We start from the raw sequence: 10597 nt of genomic DNA on the forward strand, positions 1-10597 counted from the left end.
CTTCCCCTGGTAAGTCGTCTCCCCCAACAGTATCCAAAACGGTATATCTGTTTTGGAGGGAGATGATCGTAGGGGACTCCTGCACTACCTTCCTGCTCTTGCCTTGTCTCTTGGTCACCCATTCACTATCTGCCCTAACCCTGACCTGCGGTGTGACCAACTCACTAAATGTGTTATCCACAACATTCTCAGCATCGCGCATGCTCCAGAGTGAGTCCATCCGCAGCTCCAATGCTGTCATACGGTCTGTCAGGAGCTGCAGCTGGACACACTTCCCGCACACATAGTTGTCAGGGACACTGGAAGCGTCCCTGACTTCCCACATAGCACAGGAGGAGCATGACATGGGTCCGAGCTCTTCTGCCATGACTTAACACTTAAATTAATTTACTTACTAAAATTTACTTAAACACCAAACAGCTACTTAGTAGTTCGCTGCCAATTAAACCAATCTAAAAGTCAGTCTAAAAGAGAGTTATACTTACCAGTTGAACAGCCAACCACTTACCAGCTTGGCTGTGACGTCACCTCTCGATTTCTCACCCCTCTATCTTTGTCTGCAACTGGTTGGGCTGGTCTCTGGGCCTCCGTCTCCTACTCTCGCGCTTAGCTGCTCTAGTGTCAGCACTGGTAGGAAAAACAAGACAAAACAGCACCTGCCACCCCCACTTGCCCGAACTCACCTACTTACCAAACTCACAAATACCACTCTATGCTGTTGCACTTCGTGCTCTGCACGAGCTGTCTCTTTTTAAACACTCAGCAGGTCAGACAGCATCTGTGGAGAGAGGAACAGTGTTAACGTTTCAGGTCGATGACCTTTCAATCAGAACTGGAAGATCCAATCCACATCCGGACCGGGGTCAGACAGGGCTGTATCATCGCCCCAACCCTCTTCTCAATCTTCCTCGCTTCCATGCTCCACCTCACAGTCAACAAGCTCCCCACTGGAGTGGAACTAAACTACAGAACCAGTGGGAAGCTGTTCAACCTTCGCCGTTTCCAGGCCAGGTCCAAGCTCACCTCAACCTCGGTCGTCGAGCTACAGTACACGGGCGACGCCTGCATCTGCGCACATACAGAGGATGAACTCCAGGACATAGTCGACGTATTTACTGAGGTGTACGAAAGCATGGGCCTTACGCTAAACATCCATAAAACAAAGGTCCTCCACCAGCCTGTCCTCGCCAAATAGCACTCTCCCCCCAGTCATCAAGATCCACGGCGCGGCCCTGGACAATGTGGAGCATTTCCCAAGAGCAAACATTGATGATGAGATTCAACACCGCCTCCAATGCACCAGTGCAGCCTTCGGCCGCCTGAGGAAAAGAGTGTTCGAAGACCAAGCCCTCAAACCTACCACCAAGCTCATGGTCTACAGGGCTGTAGTAATACCCGCCCTCCTGTATGGCTCAGAGACATGGACCATGTACAGTAGACATCTCAATTCACTGGAGAAATACCACCAGCGATGTCGCCCAAGGTCCTACAAATCCCCTGGGAGGACAGACGCACCAACATTAGCGTCCTCGACCAGGCCAACATCCCCAGCACTGACCACATTTGATCAGCTCCGCTGAGCAGGCCACATTGTCCGCATGCCAGACATGAGACTCCCAAAGCAAGCGCTCTATTCGGAACTCCTGCACGGCAAACGAGCCAAAGGACACCCTCAAAGCCTCCCTGAAAAAGTGCAACATTCCCACCAACACCTGGGAGTCCCTGGCCAAAGACCACTCTAAGTGGACGAAGTGCACTGAATTCAACTGGCGAGATGATGCCTTCCCTCAGCAGGCGGTCCAATTCGCCTTCTATCTTTTCCCGCATCACGTACGGCACCACTCTGGTCTTGTGGTGTACTGGCCTGGCGTCTGGGTTTATGTGAATCACTACCTTGGCCCCCATGAAAGTGCCAATGCCGGGTTGAAACAGTGAGTCAAATTTGCCCAGGATCTGTGAGCATGATACTCGCTCCACAGAGGAAATTGCATTGACATCGCCCCATTTCCATTTCATGACAGCAAGCCAACTCCTCCCCAGTAGTGTGGGATTGTCCCCCAGGACAATCCAGAGTGGCAACCTGTTCTCCGAATCTTTGTGGGTCACGACTACTGTGGCGCTGCCTAGCACCGGAATGATCTCCTTTTTGTAAGTCCGTAGCTGTGCGTCAATCGATGATAATTTTGGCCTCCTGGCCTTGTACGCCCACAACTTTTTGAACTGTTTGATACTCATCAGGGACTGGCTGGCCCCCGTGTCTAGCTCCATTGATACTGGGATGCCACTGAGGAGCACTTTCATCATTATTGGTGGCGTCCTGGTGTATGAACTGTATATGTACTCCACATGAACTCGCTGAACTTCAGCTTCCAGTGATTTCCCCCAGTATTCATTTCTGCAATTTCTGCAGGTATTTTGCTCATCTCTGCAAACTCCGGCTGAGTGTGTGCCTCCACACTTCCAACATGAGCTGTTGTTGGAAACAAAAGGTCCCTTGCCAGTCGATCATCTCTGACTGCCTCTGTGACTGTCCTTAAGTGCGCCATTAACAGGTGTTGATGGCCCCATTACTGGCCGCATTGTCCCTTGCAATGGCGTGAATTGCCGTTCAGCTAGTCATTGTCTCTGTCATACTCTCCCTCTGGGCTCGACTACATGTTGGCCATTACTGGCCCAATTGCTCTTGTCTGCCTGGAGGAATGTGTGCTGCTTTAACAATGTTGAATCTCTGTCCCAACCATTCCTTAACACAGTACCTCTCATCTGTTCTGCTAGTGGCATGCTCGCATGGTTTAAATCCCAGTTTCTTGTCGCCATTGATATGTCCTTACTATACAGTATAAATGCACACGAGGCCCATGCTTGAGAGAAGGTCAGTCTGTGACCTGTCCTTTATTCCTTCGCACTCAAGTGATGAAGGTGGGTGGAGCTTCCCCTTTTATACCTGGTCGAGGTTAGGATGCCTCCCAAAAGTTCACCACCTAGTGGTCATTGTTCTCACAGTGTACAACTTGTCAGTTTATGCATGGGTTACAATGCTGGTTGAATACATGACAACCTTTCTCCAACTCCCTGTGGAAAGGAGGAAATGACTGAATAGAGCACAGAGCTTTCACCAGGTGACAGGGTTCCCTTGAGTTCAGGGCATTGTGCAGAGCCTTGAACTTGATAGTAATGGCTCCTCATGGGAGACATGAACAGTAAACGTTTGCACTCAGTTATCGACAATGGAAACATCATTATACTTGCCAATTGTCTTTATTCAGGGGACAGCCAGAATGCCTTCATTATGCATTCATAATCCCCTCATTATTTGAAGGAGGTGAAACATTTGTTGATGTTTCTTAGGAGATCAGAGATTGCCTTTGCAGCTATGGCTGCGAACCCCACTACAGAACTCCCTAACAGCAGCAGAGCATCTCAAAGCAGAGCCTTGGCCAGTGCTTGCTCTTCCTGTACTTGTAAGAAAAGTGTGCCATGCAGCTTTGACGCAATGATAGAGTGTGTAAAAAAATAGGGCAATGGTTGTGTCCGGTACTTTGGTTTGTGTCGTGTTAGATGGCCAACAAGAAATAGGTGCAAAAATGGTTACTTTTGCCTCCTTTCTTCCTCATTTTCAGCCAGCTATGAGGGGTTTGAGTAACGGCATTGATTCGGTCAATGACCTCCGTCAGGCAGTTTGTGATTGAGCTTTACGACAGGATGGCCTTCAGTTCCAAATAAGGACAACCTCCTTTGTTGCACCTCCTACAGTAGAATGTGCAACTTTTCAGCATCAAGAGTATCAGCGATGCCCACATTTCTTTTCTGGGCCAAAGCAGGCAATGGTGCACAGAGCTCTTTGGGCACCATTACATTCTCCTTTTTTAATGGCAAGTTACAGCCCTTGAAGAGCTGCATTACCATAGTTTGCGCCGCTCAGCCAACTGTGCTGCTGGCTAAGTTATTGTGTGCTGGGAGACTTTTCAAATTAGTGGAAAGGATAAGAATCACAAATTCAGTCAAGCCTGCCCTCTGAGCTGCCAGTGCAGATCTCTACCACAATTTTACCGTTCTTGCAAAATTGGGGGTTAGATTTTTACCCCCAACTGTTTCCACTGTGATTGTTTCCACTGATTGGTGGCGGTAACAATGGATTCAGGATTATCATGAGAAGAACAAAGAGGAATTTTGGAGAAAACGTCTTCACAAAGAGGATTATTAGAACAAGTGGCCTTTGAGGTCGAGATTATAAATCTGGTACTTGGATAAGTATTTGAAAAGAAGAAATATAAAAGGATATTGAGAAAGTAAGAAAATGGGATGAGAGTAGCTAACTCCAATCAAGTTTTAGCAATGGCACATGTCCAATGTGCTAAATGTTCTCCTTCTATGCTGTAATTTCTATAATTCTATGTAAGCTGGAAAAGGTTCTCCGAGCTGTGTATAAAGTGACCATAGCACCCTCTACTGACAGGACATGTTAAAAGGCACCCAGAATTTGAGCAAAACAAAAAACCTTCCCAAAGGAGTAACTAAACTGCAAGACTGAGCAATTAAGAACACACAAAGCAAATGTAACACCCCATTCAACAATTAATAAACAAAGAACCATTATCAATATTAGAAAATGTAGGGCTGATTTTTCTGTGATTAGCATCGGAGAACACTTATATTTCTGGTTGCTAGACATAGGCAACAGTGAAAGAAAGAAAGACTTGCATTTATATAGTGCCTCAAAGTGCTTTACAGCCAATGAAGTACTTTTAGAGTGTAGTCACTGTTGTAATGTGGGAAACGCGGCAGCCAACTTATGCACAGCAAGCTCCCACAATCAGCAATGTGATAATGACCAGATAATCTGTTTTTGTTATGTTGATTGAGGGATATATATTGGCCAGGACACTGGGGATAACTCCCCTGCTCTTCTTCGAAATAGTGTCATGCGATCTTTTACATCCACTTGAGAGAGCCAGGGTTTGTAGCAAGGCCCTGAGGGGGGAAGGAGGTTGGAAGGATGGCTGGTGTAAGAGGTGCAAGGAGAGCCAACAGGTTCACTGATGTGGAGCTGGAGACACTGATGGACGGTGTGGAGGACAGAAGAAGAATATTGTTTCTTGATGTGGGGAGACCTGGCTGACAGGCAGTACATAATGTATGGAGGGAGATTGCAGGGGAGGTGTTAGGCACCTCCATATATGTGAGGACGAACCCACCGAGAGTGCTGGGCAGTCAGCACCCGGCCCTTCCAGGGTGGCGATGGGCCGATGCCTCCTAGCTCTGGGGCGACAGGAATCCTCCTCCTGCGCCTCCTCCTCCTCCTCCTGCACCTCCTCCTCTTCCTCCTCAGGTGGTACTGCTGGCTTGACCTCCAGTGGCTGTCCCCTCATGATGGCCAGGTTGTGCAGCATGTAGCAGACCACGACGATTATGGAGACCTGTTGAGAGTACTGCAAGGTGCCACCAGAGCGGTCCAGGCACCGGAATCTCTGCTTAAGGATGCCTATGCTCTGCTCGATGATGCAACTGGTGGCACAATGAGCGTCATTGTAGGCATGCTCTGGCACTGTCCTGAGGTTCCGCAGAAGAATGAGCAGCCAAGTGGACAGGGGATATCCTTTGTCCCCAAGCAGCCAACCGCAATCCTGATTCGGGCTGGTGAAGACGGCGGGCACACTGGTCTGGCGCAGAATGAACGAATCATGGCTGCTGCCTCCCTTGCCCGCTGCCTGTCTGCACGGTGCTGACGGCGATGCCTTCTCCTGCGTGCCGTCCTGTGTCTGACCAGGTGTACCAGGTGTTGCCCTCCCAACACTCCTCCCATCCTCAGGGTGAACCCTGCCAAGCAGGTCTCTGCAGCCCACAGGCCTCCACTAAAGGGTCAGAGCTGAAAGTTGTACAAAAGTATGTGAAAGCCTCTGAGCAGCACTCAGCACGTTTAATGGAATCAAAACAATTAATAAAATTATATGAAAAGGTAAATACTACGCAAGCTGGAAAATGAAATAAAAACACTAATAATTAATAAAACTATACCAAAGATATATACTGCGGATGCATGCTGGAAAATGAAATAAAAACAATAATAAATAATAAAACTTTTTACCTACCAAAGGGCCCCAGCTGTGTCGCGTTCGAGCACCGCATCGAAAACCTCGCGAGGGCACTGCCGGGAAAATTCCTACCTTTTCCTCGGTGAAAGTCGCTGTGGTAGTCCCTTTCCAGCACACTGCAGAGCTCACTGCTGGAAACTTACCTTTATAGCGGCTTCACCTCGTCGTTTCCGGCGGAGGTGAATGCCGTTGAAATCCTCCCTGGGCTGAATATGGATCGGGAGGTAAAACATAAGAACATAAAAACATAAGAAATAGGAGCAGGATTAGGCCATTTGGCCCATAGAGCCTGCTCCACCATTCAATAAGATCATGGCTGATCTGATCATGGACTCAGTTCCATTTCCCTGCCCGCTCTCCATAACCCTTTACTCCCTTATTGCTTAAAAATCTGTCTATCTCCGCCTTAAATATATTCAAAGACTCAGCCTCCACAGCTCTCTGGGGCAGAGAATTCCACAGATTTACAACCCTCTGAGAGAAGAAGTTCCTTCTCATCTCAGTTTTAAATGGGCGGCCCTTTATTCTGAGACTACGTCCCCTAGTTTTAGTTTCCCCTTTGAGTTGAAATATCCTCTCTGCATCCACCTTGTTGACCTCCTCATTATCTTATATGTTTCGATAGGATCACCTCTCAGTCTTCTGAACCCCAATGTGTATAGGCCCAACTATTCAACCTATCTTCATAAGTCAACCTCCTCATCTCCGGAATCAAACTGGTGAACCTTCTCTGAACAGCCTTCAATACAAGTATATCCTTCCTTAAATACGGAGACCAAAACTGTACGCAGTACTCCAGGTGTGGCCTCACCAAGACCCTGTTCAGTTGTAGCAGGACTTCTCTGCATTTATACTCTATCCCCCTTGCAATAAAGGCCAACATTCCATTTGCCTTCCTGATTATTTGCTGTATCTGCATACTAACTTTTAGTGTTTCATGCACAAGGACCCCCAGGTCCCTCTGTACTGCAGCACTTTGCAATTTTTCTCCATTTAAATTATAATTTGCTTTTCTATTTTTTCTTCCAAAGTGGTTAACCTCACATTTTCCCACATTATACTCCATCTGCCAAATTTTTGCCCACTCACTTAGTCAGTCAATATCCCTTTGCAGATTTTTTGTGTCCTCCTCACAGTTTGCTTTCCCACCCATCTTTGTATCATCAGCAAACCTGGCTACATTACACTCGGTCCTTTCATCCAAGTCATTAATATAGATTGTAAATAGCTGAGGACCCAGTACCGATCCCTGCAGCACCCCACTAGTCACTGTTTGCCAACCGGAAAATGACCCATTTCTGTTAGTTAGCCAATCTTCTATCCATGCTAATATATTATTCACAACCCTGTGAGCTTTTATCTTGTGCAGTAACCTTTTATGTGGCACTTTATCGAATGCCTTCTGGAAATTGAAATATACCACATCCACTGGTTCCCCCTAATCCACCCTGCTCGTTACATCTTCAAAGAACTTCAGCAAATTTGTCAAACATGATTTCCCCTTCCTAAAACTATGCTCACTCTGCTTGATTGAATTATGCTTTTCCAAATGTCCCGCTATTGTTTCCTTAATAATGGACTCTAGCATTTTCCCAACGATAGATGTGAGGCTAACTGGTCTATAGTTTCCTGCTTTTTGTCTGCCTCCTTTTTTAAATAGGGACGTTACATTTGCGTTTTTCCAATCCACTGGAACCACCCCAGAATCCAGGGAAGTTTGGTCGAAAGTACCCGATTTTTTCGATCGATTGCCCAAACTCTGCAGTAGCCGTCCCTTCGGGGATGGTGAATTTTGGGCTCATCGTATCTTAAGCCCCTGCCTCAACCCCTCTTCACTAGGTCCTGCCAGGAGAAGAGAGACAGAAAATGCTGGTGGAAATTAGGTTGTCAGTTAGGTTGTTGTCATGTTTGTACATGCTGTTTGTCACCACCAGATGGTATCATTGTTGGAGGCCACTGAGCAGCACTCACATGGTGCTGTTCTGGTATAAAAGGCCAGCCATTTTGTGAGTCAGACACTTTGGGCCAGAATAAAGCAGAAGCAAGGTTGCACCTTGCTCAGTTAAACAGTACTCAGTTTGAACCTTTATTGCATACATAACATTTGGCGACGAGAATACAAGAACTTTTGTTTGCAAAATGAGCACAATTGGATTTTTAGAGCGATTTGTGAAGGGAGAAGATTGGGCAGACTTTGTGAGCCGTTTGAACCAGTACTTCGTGGCCAACAAAATGGAGGGGGTCGATGATGCAGATCAGCGCCGGGCCGTGTTCCTCACTGTGCGGTTCAAAGATCTACAGTCTGATAAAGAATCTACTCATGCCGAGTGATCTAACATAGAAAATGTACGAGGAGTTGTGTACATTGGTACGGGAGCACCTCAAGCCAGACGACAGCATCATCATCTCGAGATACAGGTTTTATACACACGTTCGATCGGAGGGCCAGAGCGGGGCGGAATTTGTTGCCGACCTGAGACATCTAGCGGGGCCGTGCAAGTTCGGGACGGTGTTGGCAGACATGTTGCGGGACTTCTTTGTTATTGGTATCAACCACGAGGTGATTTTGCGTAAACTTCTGGCATGTATGACGACGGACAGGAGTTTAAAGCAAATATCGGTGAAGAACCGAACCTCAGCAAGTACTGTAAATGTGATTGCTTCCGATTTCGGCAGAGCAGCACATGGCAGGGCCTTTCTGGCTGCATTCGCGAAACCTGTGGCTGCCCAAAGTCCGTGTTGGCATTGTGGGGGAAATCATCAGCACCAGCAATGCTGATTTAAGCAATATAGTTGCAAAGGCTGACTGAGAGTGGGGTATCTCCAGCACAAGTGTCCGTAGAAGAGCAAGCGAGCAGCGATCACCATGTGGAGGATGAGAGTCAGAGTAGCATGAATCCGGATACGCAATCCGAGATGACAGAGGAGGAAGTGTATGGACTGTACTCTTTCATAACCAAGAGTAAACAATTTTGATTAATGTGAAGTTTAACAGGATACCGGTATTGATGGAACTGGACACAGAGCAAAGTCAACCGATCATGAATGAGAGGGCATTTAATAAGCTGTGGGATACTGAGAGGCCTAGGCTGAGCCCTGTTAACGCCAAGCTGCGCACGTACACCAAAGAACTGATAAAGGTGATTGGCAACGCACAAATTAGTGTGTCGTATAACAGTGCGGTTCACGAGTTACCGCTGTGGATTGTTCCAGACAATGGCCCAATGCTGCTCGGCAGGAGCTGGTTGGAGAAAATCAGATGCGACTGGAACGACATAAAGGTGTTGTCGTCGGAGGAAGATACATGTGCCCAAGTATTGAGGAAGTTCCCCTCGCTATTCGAACCGGGTATCGGCAACTTCACGAAGCCAAGGTGCCGATCCACGTAGACTCAGATGCAAGACCCGGCCATCATAAAGCTCGGGCAGTGCATAAAAGATGAGGGAGAAGGTCGAAATTGAACTGGACAGACTCCAGCGTGAAGGGATCATATCACCAATTGAAGTTAATGAATGGGCCAGCCCCATTGTTCCTGTGCTGAAAAGTGATGGCACAGTCAGAATCTGTGGAGACTACAAGGCTACGATCAACAGGGTTTTGAAAGAAGATCAGTACCTGTTACTGAAGGCTGATAACTTGTTTGCAACGCTAGCCGGAGGGAAATCGTTCACAAAACTGGACTTGACGTCAGCCTATATGAAGCAGGAGTCGGTCGAGACGTCAAAGAGACTTACGTGCATTAACACGCATAAAGGACTGTTTATTTACCACAGGTGCCAGTTTGGAATTCATTCGGCTGCAGCAATATTCAGAGGAATATGGAAAGTTCGTTCCCAGAACTGTCGTGTTCCAAGATGACATCCTGATCGCCGGTCGTGACTCCAAGGAACATCTGAACAACCTGGAAGAGGTTCTACTGCATTTGGACAGAGTGGGAGTCAGACTTAAGTGCTCGAAGTGCGTCTTCATGGCACCGGAGGTCGAATTCCTCGGGAGGAAAATCACCGCTGATGGTATCAGACCTACTAACATGAAAACCAAAACCATCAAGAATGCACCTAAGCTGCAGAATGTGATGGAGCTGTGTTTGTTCCTGGGTCTACTCAACTACTTTGGTAACTTCTTACCTAAATTGAGCACCTTACTTGAACCATTGCACATGCTATTGAGAAAAGGCAACAACTGGGTGTGGGGCGCATTGCAAGACAGAGCTTTTGAGAAAGCCATCAATCTGCTTTGCTTGAAAAAGCTGCTTGTACATTATGATCCATGTAAACGTTTAGTTTTGGCCTGCGACGCATCGTCATATGGAATTGATTGCGTGTTATAACAAGCCAATGAGTTGGGGAAAGTTCAGCCTGTCGCGTATGCATCCAAAAGTTTGTCTAAAGCAGAAAGAGCCGACAGTATGGTAGAAAATAAAGCTTTAGCGTGGGTATACGGTGTTAAAAAGATGTTTGGTCTGAGATTTGAATTAGAGACCGATCACAAACCGCTCATTTTGT

Source organism: Pristiophorus japonicus, chromosome 18 (assembly GCF_044704955.1).
Source record: "Pristiophorus japonicus isolate sPriJap1 chromosome 18, sPriJap1.hap1, whole genome shotgun sequence".
In the NCBI taxonomy this organism is placed as follows: Eukaryota; Metazoa; Chordata; class Chondrichthyes; family Pristiophoridae; genus Pristiophorus; species Pristiophorus japonicus.